The 12,104-nt window shown below is 38.7% G+C and overlaps 1 protein-coding gene across 1 annotated transcript in view; it reads right to left on the bottom strand.

The window, feature by feature from the left end:
• LOC122523697 overlaps positions 1-12,104 on the bottom strand; it is an 84,386-nt gene that overhangs the window by 56,295 nt on the left and 15,987 nt on the right. The gene's annotated exons all lie outside the window — the stretch shown is intronic.

The raw sequence follows: 12,104 nt of genomic DNA, 5'->3' as shown, positions 1-12,104 counted from the left end.
GGTAATTGCCGAGTTATATCGGTCGACTTGCAAAATTCGAACGCACCGCGCCGAGTCGGCACCGTCTCGTTTCGTGAGCAAACCAGCTGTCGCTCGCACACGCTTAAATTCTATATTAAATATGCGCCTAACTGTTTCAACTTTTTTTCTTTTCTTTCCAGTCTATAGATAAATTAATAGAGCGATTCATTATCAATAATATAATACGATAATAATCAAAAGAGAAAAATCGTCTCGAGTTGCTGGTTCATCCAAACGAAAAAGGCCTAGAGTGCGAAGCATTCGCGAAGACGAGACTTTAAAATACTTTTTTCACCCAAGTAAAAAGATAAATAGATCGCAAGTTAAATAGATTAGAAGAGTTCTTTAAAATAAGATTGTTGGAGATAGCAGTGCGTAATCGCAGTAATACTTTAAACAGAAAGAATAAGAATCTATTAAAGTATTATAAAAAAGGTAAGATCATTGAACGAATTGATTCCTCGAGATTCTCGAAGAACGATCGGAACAAGACAAGGTGCCGTGAGAGCAACTTTAACCGCAAGATCCATCCGGATTAGATAGCGCATATTTTTCCTATGGTAAACAGATGAAAGTCTTCTACAAAGTGTGGGCGCATGTTGAAACGACCAGGGTGTATGCTAAGTGAATGCAAATCTCTATCGATCTGCATAATTTGCCACAAGATTTCTCTCAGTTTTCCACGGTTTTGTCTTGGCCGGCCACTCGGCTTACGCCGATTTCGATCGATCTGTTTGCTTTTTAGGTTACATTGCAAAGAATTACTTACAATCTCGACGTAAGCGAAAGGTGTAACAGACGGTTGCCGTTTGACTTGACGTATCAAAAGAACGTTTTGAAGCTTAATGTTACTTATTCGAATTTCAATGTGTATAGGTGTATCCAGTTTAGTATCTAAACATTTAGACGGATTTATATAGGGTCTATATAAAAACAAATAGGATAACATGCAACTTTGAACAATTTATGAAGAATTGGAAAGTTAACATGAAATTTTGTAATTAAGTCGATTGGAATGAATTCAATGATTATAAATGACGGACATTTAGGCGTATCTTATTATTCATTTCTGAATAAAATAAAGCTGATATGTGCTTATAATAATAATAATAAACGAGTAGAAAAGTAAAAGATAGGTTATCATTCTTAAATCGGACATGATATAAATATTCGTCGAAAGGAGGACTGAAGTTAGCGGCTTATTCGTATGTGATTTATCGTCTCGCGTGTCATGCCCTCTGTACATAATTTCCCGCGGTGAATTGCAGGGTAGCTTAATTGACACGTTATCTCTTTTCGTAGTATATACACCTTACGAATACACATTCGTCTTACCCTTACCCTTACCCTTGCCCTCCTCCTTCGTCCACGCGTCGGCCTTAAATCAATTCCGAGTACGGACAAATTACCAAAAAGGATTAATGGCTTCAACGCCGGCCCTAATTGGCCCCCCAAATCATCCGAGGAAAAGAGAAGATGGAAAGGAAGCTCGAGAGATCCCTTTTCGATACATGCCGCGCCCTTTTCGATCGAACCACGACAACGACGATGACGACGACGACGACGACGACGAAGATTTCTGCCTAAGGTAAGAGAAGAACGAACGAAAAAACAAAAAGAAAAAAGAACAAAAAGATGAACAACCGTCCCGCCTTCTACCTTCATTCCCTCTTTCGCTCCCTTTCCCCTTTTCTTTTCTCAATATTACATATGTATACCTTAGCATCGCCATAAGCCAAGCTAATTCTACGCCTACGTGAAATCGGTCAACTTGTTGGGTAGAGTATAAATTTACGTTTATACAGGGTGTTCCAAGTAATCTGCTGTAACATGTTAGATATTTTAGGTTAGCTAAAGTCATTTGTTAACACTAAACCTTTTCTTTTTCATCGGTCCAGTATCCGTTTGGACGACGTAGAGTTCAAACAATAAAAGGGCCGGCGTTCATGTGTTAAGAACCGAACAACATTTACATATCGTAAATTATCGAAAATTGTACCATATCAATTGTATCATCGTATAGCATAACTTTCTCCTAAATAATAGAATACTAATTGGATGTGTGACTAGTTTGTAAAAAAAGACGTCATAACGTAATACTTATAGGATAAAGCAGCAATAGGAAAGGGCTGACGAATTTGAACGAGCTTCCTTTCGAATACGAAAAGAACCGCGTGGATCCTGCTCAATGAAGCTTGGCGATGAGTAGGGTGGATGGACTTACGACAGAATGTTTTAACCGTCCTAGAAAAGAGAAACGTACTTTACTTTCATCCTTCGATACACGCGAAATCGAACAACTTTTTAATGAATTATTATTCGTTTACTTATATGTAGATCATTCGGGAATTATAAAGAATTGCTTAATTTTTCATTTAATAACAAATTGGATTGTTTCAGACCGATTATACAAAAAACTCATTATCGAAACAAATTTTATTCCAAATAATTCGAACATCCGACGCTCTATTTTATTGAGTTGAATTTTCTGTCTGCATTGAATTAAACACTGCATGTCGATTAATCGACACTGCACTTGCATTAATCGATTAATAATACTCTTCTGCAAACGACGTTAGACCCACCCGCCTTATTTAGATTCATTTCCTATGTATCGGAACACGACTAGCATAAAGAATTTTAAATTCGATGACAAGATGTGCATTCACTTTAATGCAGTAATCCAGTTAACCAGGAGCTCGAAAGAAGTCACGCGATGAGGGCTCTGCAAATCCTTCGGCTGGTCTTTCAAATTGCCATGCAGATTTATTCTTTCCATGGTAAAACCCATCATTAATACGTATTCTAACCGAGGCTGTTTGCGTCAAAAGATGTTTCAACGAACTCACCTGATATTCTCTACTATCTGCCTTACCTAATACGATCATATCATGTGTGTGTGTGTGTGTGTGTGTGTGCGTGCGGGTCGACGTAGTCCGCTTAAAAGGTCCGTAGGCGTTTCAACGGATCACTGAACGAAACGAGTCCGTTTTAAAGAGAAAAATCGTGTAATCGAGATTCGAACGATCCTGCTGCGAGGAGATAATAAATTAATGAGCTACGTGTGCGCGACGATTAAGCGCGAGCATGCTACAATTATGTATGAGTCACCTGAATCGGTCCAACGTTTCTTGTATTTCAACTCTTATGTTGGAGATAATACCGGGTGTAACATTTAACTGTATCATTTGAAATACTTCAATACTTCCATCATTTTGAATTTTATGAAACATGTTATTTAAGAAAAAACGACTTTATTTAAAGAGACATATCTAATGAATGAGAGCAGATCGTTTTCAATGGAATAATCGTAAAATAAATCAAACAAAAATATTATTCTCGGTGTCCTCTGTATAATAAAATATCCGGCAAAAACATAGTTATACTTTTAGTTGTAGCGCCTTCTTGAAATTGAATCGAACAGTTGTACTAAATGGAATTGCGGTTAACCCTTTTAATACGCATCCTGTTTGACATATTAACTTGTGACCTCAGATGTTGTGTATTCTTCATTGGCATATTAATCGGTGCATCCTGTGCTATGTAATAACATAGGAGCGATATGCATGTGATATATTGTATTTATCCCATGTGTCGCCTCATGAAAATCATGAGTCTCTGTATAAATAATTCGGACATCTTATTATATCGAATCATCATTATTATTATCAGCATCGATAACATGCTAAATGTGTTACTTCACTACAAATTTACATTATTATAGTTCTATATCGATCGATACGATAAATTATAAGCTCTCGCGTAAAATCCAATGTAAAGCCCATGTTTCCCGTTTATAGCACGTCGAAAAGCTTCGCGTGAAAAACGATAGGTACTTTTAAACAACATCTCATCGGCATCGCTCGCATATTCGCGATCGTCGTCGATCGGATACCCCCTCCTAGGTATCGATGCTTGACCGAACAATATTGAGATAATTATCGATAATTGGTGATTTATTAACGATACTACGACGTCCTCTTTGACGTTTATGATCAAGGCGAATGGTTTATACTCATTGCCATACTCGTCTCACTCGATATTAAGTTGTCGCGCCTTAACGATGCAAAACGTCTGCTTTATCGTACCAAAGATAGCTCGCGTGCTTTTTATACTAGGAGAGAAAAAGTTTCGCTTTAGAATTTATTATGATTCATTCAAGTATTTCTACATAAATCAAATTTCAGAGATTTGTTTTTTCGACGATTCGACCGATCAGAAATTTTTCCAATCAATTTATTCATTACTCTAGTATATGTTCTCAAACGAATTTATTCTTTCATCAAATAAATCTGTGCTTTTCAATATTTTCATTATAAGAAGAGACCTCTAAACGAATTTTTCCTCGCACTTACCATATTCTCACAAAAAGTTTCAAAAATAAGCTATTTACCACTTAAGTAAAAAACAAATTGAAATAACTTGAATTAGAATAATTCGTTCCAGATGATAAATTCGAAGCAGTTTTTTTCTTTTTCTCAGTTGCAAGTTTATATTCTTCTAATACAGATTTCATTCTTTCAATATTGTTAATCAAATTATCTCGCAATCTTGTTGCTTTATCCATCTCACGCAAAATAGGCCTAAACATGAATGGAGAATGATGAATATACTACGATTCAAATAATTCATTCGAATTTGTCTGATATTGGAAACTCACTGTACTCCCAGCATACCAGCTTCTTCTCTTTTATAACTATACTCTTCTCTTAAATCTCGTAGTGATAGAAGAAAATGATTTAACTGCTCTCTAATCTTCGTAGTATCTTCGCGTGATTTCGTCAATTTATTTCGTTCGCGTTCCATGTCTTCTACAACGCATACTTCCTTCTCTTTTAAATGAGCCAGCGCATTTATCATTTCCACAAGTCTATTCTCATCAAATAATTATGATAATTAATTACACAAGAATACTTAAAATATTGATATTACTTTGAATAATAACAAGCTGTGTGTAAAGAAAAATAGATTATTTAATGAAACTGGATACATATTTGAAGTATTTCAAATACGAATTTTTTTAAATTAGTAGTAATGCACTTGTGCGTGCAATTACACATTAGTAATTACTCATACTCCTTTTAAATAATAAAGTTCATGATAATCGGCGCTCTATTATATTTTAATTATTCGGATATGGTGAAAATATCTATCGTATATCATAAAAATTTGATAACGTACAGGATCCGTAATTTTTCCAGATCCCGTACGCGCTCGTCAAGTTTGTCCACGTGATTAACATTTGCCATGCGAAGAGTCTCATAATCCGCAGTCGTCATACCTTCTCCTAAAACTTCGAGATTTTGTTGGAATTTATCGATACGGTCAAAACGGTGCTGGAGAGCGATGTTTTCAAAACGATCACGTGCCAATACTTTCCGGCGTACCGTCTAACATAAATTAACCGCTGTATCGTTGAATAAATTGTCTTCTCTTGTAATTAGAAAAAATAAACATAATGGACCAAGATGATAAATAAAACCTGACGACTTGCGATCACATCGACGACTTTCTCCGAGATCTTTCCTCCAGTCTTAACGTAAAATAGACCTACGGCAATCTCTTTCTCCCGTGCGAGAAGTTCTTTGAAAAGGCGTTCATCCTCGTCTTTCAAGGTCTCGACTTTGTCCTTGTAATTCTCTATCTCGAAGAACAATTGCATTTCCTTTGCAATCGCCTCGTCGATCTGCGATTTGTAAGCTTGTAAAGCTTCTCCGTAAATTTTCTCCATTTCTTCGGCCGTTTTACTTACGATCTCACTGGCTGTTACTTTTTGTTGTATCTATACGCGAAAATTTGTTGAAACGAGTTCTAAATTAATTTATTCAAATTATTGAATAAAAGATCAATTTAATCAAAATAATTCCATGTAAAGTTGTTAAAAAAGTGGACCTTTTGGAAATGTTGATAAACGCGACGTTCCAAAAGCTTATTCCTTCTTCTGAGTAATTTCATTTCCGAAATCAATCCTTTCATCATATCGATCATGGCTTCCCGATCATCTAAAATCTAGATAATAAGAAAGAAAAGGAAAAGAAAAATCTTGATTTATTATCTCTTTAGATACGTTATGATGGTTTCCCAAAGTGTAATCCTTTTATTGGCTTAGTCCTGGCTCGTAAGAAATAACAAATAATGATGGATAGTAACGTGTAGAAAAGGCGGAAAGAGACAGGAACAGAGGGGAACGGCAAGGGGTGGGATTGGTGTTGAGGAAAGGTTCGAAGGCCGAGGTACGCGTAGGTGGAAGATGGAAGAAAATGGGAAGGGTCTTAGGATATTACGAAGGTCGTGAGGAATAGCAATTCCATGGGCAAAACGAAAGAGAATGACAGGTTTATGCGAACCTCTGCAGGTATCTCGGCGAGCACGTAATCGGGCTCTACCGAGTCTCGAACTTCCTCCTCCTTCTCATCCTCTTTGGACTTTTCCATCGTTGCTGGAGAAACTCGTGGCGTTGTTGTGCTCTCTTCCCTCTTCTCAAACTCGTATTCGTATTCGTATTCCTCTTCCTCTCTGAAGATGCTTGACTCGTCCCACGTCAGATAAATTTTGTTGTTCTCTTCTTTATCGTTGTCCTTTCGGTTTTCTTCTTCTTCGTAGTCGTCGTCGTCGTTGTCGTGAAAAATATGTGAAAAGACGTTAGGATTTTCATAGTCGATATTTAGGTTAAATTCAGTTATTTCGTTTTCGGTTTCCATCGTTTTTTATATTATGTTATTAGGTTATCGAAGAGATTCCTTTGAGATTGGAATGTTACGGTACGAAACTTTTCCAACGATAAAAAGCTTTTCCAACGTTTTTGACAGCTGTAACTCGACGGAAACAGTTGAACGAATTCTCTATATTCTATCTATATATATATATATAAATGTGTGTGTGTGTGTGTGTGAAACCCTGATTCCCTTGGTCACGCCATAACTTGAAAACGACTTTACCGCGATCTCACATTCACCTTTTTATTTAAGTTTTCTAATACTTTGTAGAAGATTCTTACGAAAAGAAAAATTAAGAAAATCGCCCATGATTATTTGTAAGTTGATCATGCCACCGCTTCAGACAACCACTTTCACTTTTATCGATTGTAAGAGTCTAGAAAAGTAAACATTATACATTTTTGACTGGGTTAATTGACCGGTCACACATCAGGTTTAACGATAAATCTGTTTCTTTCTCTATCTTTCTTATATTTCTTCTCGTTTGAGCTAACCGGAGAGTTTCTCAACCTCTCGTCACAAATTTTCCCACACGATGTCAGTTTGTTCTTTTATTATCGTGTATTAGTGTGCAGTACTGGCAAGAGGGTACTAGCATTCTGATTTTTCTAAATATTGAAACCTTCCTAATGATTAGAAGCAATAAGAAGGATAATTGTCAAATACTTTGAAGAATTTTCATATCATATTTTTGATCTGGTATAAATTATCGTATGAGCAAATATTGAGTTATAGGAAGTTGAAACATATTATGCCATAGAATTTTTGTCTATTTTGACTTAACTTGTCTCATTTTCCAGAATCACCCTGTACATTCTGTATACCCTGTACATCCTGTACACCCTCTACACCATGTATTTAATCCAAACACAGATGTCATCGCTCGAATATTATATGAGGATAATTATTTGAAAGATTCAAAATATGTAAATCAGATAAGATTTAGGCTAGCAGCACGTATTTGAGCATTCCTTTAGATAGGTACATAAATACTCTAATTAAGATCGAAACAGCACAGAATGAGGTAAGAAGATGAGATTTACAAGAGGTGCTGCACTAACCATTAGCCCGATTACAGGTTCTGGTAGGATGAAAAACAAGCCAAGAAGAGAACGAGTCGAGCCGTATCGCGCTATGAGCGTTCGCATAAGTGCCCATACATGGATTAGATCTCGTGAATGCGAAGATGAAAGATAGGAGATATGAAAGATAAAAAGAGAAAGAAAAACTGTGACTAAGAGGGTAGGGGGTAGCGGAGGGCTCGTGGGTCGCCACCACTGCATTCCTGTAGGATCAAGGATCCTTCTTCTCCTCTTCTCTGTCCTCCCTTCTTCATCTCGTAGGTGCATCATGCATGTCGCGAGCGTAGAAAGCGCCAAGGAGTTCGTCTCTCTCGTAGCAGGATTCGAACGTGAACGCCGTGCCGTGCCGTGCCGAGCCGTGCCGAGCCGTGCCGAGCCGTGCCGAGCCGTGTTGGCCTCTCCTTCAGCGTGTATCAGACCCGACTGCTTTTTTCTCGCGGCTCCAAGTTTCGACTCGCGGAGCAAGTTTTTCCGCGCCGATGACACTGACGTACCAATTTCGTGAGTTCCAACTCGGGAAGATTCCAAGTCGAAAGGAGGAAGGAGACCTCAAACGAATTTATCCCAGAGTTTTCATTTCAACTTTTCCATACATTAAAACGTAAAAACCCTTGTAAGAAAACTTTTATAATACATTATTTTTTTTTATCTCACTTTTCAAATATATCTATCAAATAATCTTAATCAAATCTTTCTTGAAATCAATCTTATTTATTATTTCTGAACTTTGTATATAACGACAAAGCATAACGAGCATTAAATTTATGTAAAACACATCTCTTTTAATAAAAAGAGCACATAATCATTATTATCTTTCTACTTTACATACATTACATAAATTTGACGACAAATTTCTAAAAAATGGATAAGATAAGAATTTTAATCCAGAAATAGAAAGAGGTACAAGTGTTATAGCTTAAACTCGGATGCAATAGAGAGTTTCTATGCAAGTATCAGTGTGTCGGTTGCGACGTAACATTGGGTGACACGCGCGTGCGAGAAAAATGCAAACGAGCGAGCGGTATCATAAGCGTGGCCGTTCGTTGGGCCGTTCGTTGGGCCGTTCGTTGGGCCGTTCGTTGGCCTTTCCTCAGATTTGATTTCCTTTCGAATCGCCGCTTATTCCAGGCTCGTCTGTGCAGGCTACGATGGAAACTGGACTGACTGGCTTAAACGCGCGCGTCTCCTAACTTCGTGCGTGTGTACGTCTACACGAACGCGCACCTATGTTCTACCCCTCTCCCACTCTCTCATTTTCGATTTCTCTCTCTTTCTCACTCGAGAATGCAAGAGCGCGTCGAATCGTTTTGCGTCAAATAGAATGCGACGCGAGAGGGTACACGGAGAAAGGAAGTTAAGAAACAGAGCGAGCGAGAGGGAGAAATGTTGCCCGGATACCATTGTGGCCGGTTGCATAAACCCGCCATCTTGGTATCCTCAAGGACGTGGCTTGAATCCTAAGGTCAACGTACTCGCCTTGTATCGAGTAAAGTCCCCTCCGCCCCTCCTTCTCTCCAGTCTCCCTGTCTCTTCCCCCTCTGGCCCTTCTTTTCATCCCTTCTCTTGCTTCTTCTGTTGCTTCTTATCGTCATCTTCTTCCTTTGCAGCTTCTTCCTCGATTTCTTCTTCCTCCGGATCATTCTCTCTCTCTCTCTCTCTCTCTCTCTTGCTCGCAGCGTGAGATGGAGAATCTCATCTGGCCACGAGCGAGATGTCACTACCATTAATCCCATCGATACGCCGTCCCTGGCCAGGTTCGAAACGAGAGCCCCGTCGAGGGCCCCTCTCCTTCTTTTTATTTTTTTAATATTTCTTAGGTTTTTTCGAGGGACTTTTACTCTTTTAATTTACTCGTTTCTTCCTCTTCGATCTTCTCCTTCGATCTTCTCCTTCGATCTTCTCCTTCGATCATCTTCTTCGTACTTCCGTACGAGATGATAAACGAAAGATATTGCGCAAAGTTTGAGTCCTCGTTGGAGTCCCTGTTTAATTTTTCACGAAAAACGTCCTTCCCTATCTCCTGTAACTATTCTATTAAGAATAGTTGGTTTGTTACTCGCTCCTACCAGAATTTAGGATATCAATGGAATGACATCGACATTTAATGCTTTTTGGTCGAGAAAGAGTTTGTTTTGTAATAGGATATACAGATAACGGTTTAAACGTTCTCAGATATTTTCGTAATCTTACTCGCACAATATTTACGTGTCCCAAAAAGTTTAGCAGATAGCGTGTGGAATATTCTTCGATGTCGTCGACCCTTTATCGAAGGACTCGAATTCCCCCCTGTGGGGGCTGTCAAGAAAGTAAGAAGGGAAGGTGTTAAAGTCGTGGAGTGGATTGTAAGGAAGAAAAAAGAGTTCTGGGGAACTAGTGAAGTCATGGTGCTCACGGAATTGGAAGTTTAAAGAGAGAAAGAAAGGAAGAGTAAGGATGAAGAAGGAAGCAGGGAAGATGAAAAATAAAGGAAGAAGAAGAGGAGGAAAATCTCCAGTCATCCCGGACCACGAGGGTATTCTATTTATATTACTTGAAACGAAAGGTTTCTACTTACGTTTTCTACTTACACACACATGTCCGATCATGTTCTAATGTATAGGATAAACGATACAAGATTCGTAATTCACAATTTTTTAATTAAAAATACTTTTGCTGCTTGAAATTTTTCTCTTCAAATGTTTCTATTAAAACGTTAAATCTAATGTTAGATAAGCAAAAACGTAAAATAAAGCAAAATAAGGAAAAATAAAATGTTTATGCGTCAAATACAGAGTATGCGTTGCTGTTGTAATATTTAATTAAATTGTTAAAACAAGAAAAAAAAACAAGAAAAAATCAAATCATGCAAAGTTTAATCGTATGCACAAAATCTCTCATCTGGTAAAAAATTCCAAGTTGAAATGTAAAGTCATTGACACACAAGTATTCACTCTTAAAGTGGCAGTTTATATTCCTGCGTTAGCGAGTGTTGGTAGCAACGTCTAGGAGACTTCCGTGGTGCGATAACCGGGCGAACGTAAAGTTTCAAGGTAAAAGAAGAGAGACAGGGATAGACGTTTCGCTGGTTACGGGGTGACTATATGCCCGTGTCGGACTATCGAGGTTATCGCGGCCCTCGTCGTAAATTCAGCTTCCCAACACAACACTGGTTTTTAGTCTCTTTCTTTCTCTTTCTTACACTCTCTTTCTACTTTCGAAGACCGCAGGAGATTCCAGCTCTTTTCCACTCGCTTATTTTTTGAAATCTCTTCCCTTTTTCACTCTCACTCTTCTGGGTTACGTACGATGAACCCGACCTGGCCATGCTGGTATTTCGCGGCCTCGCGGAGAAGAAATACTGTCCAAGTAAATGTCTTTTTTTTGTCTTCTTCTTCTTCTTCTCCTTCTTCTCCTTCTTCTTATTTTCTCTGTCTTACGTGCCACGAGGAAGAGGAAACTTATACGAGGGACGAGCACGAAGACAGCCATATATTCTGAACGTACACACCGGCCGCATACTAGATGTGGACACTTACAACCGGTGTACGGGGTCCAATGTTGAAGCAACTGCCATGACCGGCGGGCATTCGCGAGGACGCCAAATGACTGCAGCGCTAAATCATCCAACCATTCCACGTTTCGATAACTTTTGTTTTCCCGAAACGTTCAAACGTAACTCTACGTCCGTAATGCTCGGACAAAAAAGAATCAACGCAAATGTTAAGTAGAAGAAAAAGGGATTGTCAAATAATACAAAAATGTCTTTTCCTACTGTGACGCGGTAATCATCGAAGAGAGTCAGAAATATGTGTATGTACACGTATTTGGTAATAAATCATCCTAGTCAAGTGAATTCCACCTGGACGATGCTGTGTCAACGAGGAACAGAGGAACAGAGGAACTATCTCCGAGAGCTCGGTTATGCGAAAGAGCCACTTTTCGAACGAGAAATTCGTTCCTAGCTCTCTCTTTCTAACCATACCACGCGTCTTACGCCGATGCACTGAATCACTCTGGACAGGCTTGTAATTTAAGGAGACAGAAATAGAAACCGATGGTATACGAAAGGGCGGTTTTCAAACACGAAGCAAGTTACACGTCCGACCGGGTGATAGAGGGAGAGAGTAATCGTGCATCCTGACTTTATAAAAGGGGAATAAAGGAAAAGAGCACAAAATCGAGGATCATTGTAAGCATCTCCGACTCTCGCACGCTGTCCCCCATTGAAACGTCGAACGTTGGCGCGCGCGACCTTGCCAAACGTGAGGAAACGAAACAAAAGAAGACGAGTACACGAGGCCGCCTG

This window comes from Polistes fuscatus, unplaced genomic scaffold (genome assembly GCF_010416935.1).
Source record: "Polistes fuscatus isolate 324 unplaced genomic scaffold, CU_Pfus_HIC Scaffold6, whole genome shotgun sequence".
NCBI lineage: Eukaryota > Metazoa > Arthropoda > Insecta > Hymenoptera > Vespidae > Polistes > Polistes fuscatus.
Note: the sequence above shows the minus strand (reverse complement) of the source record. Positions and strands in the feature narration are given on the sequence as shown.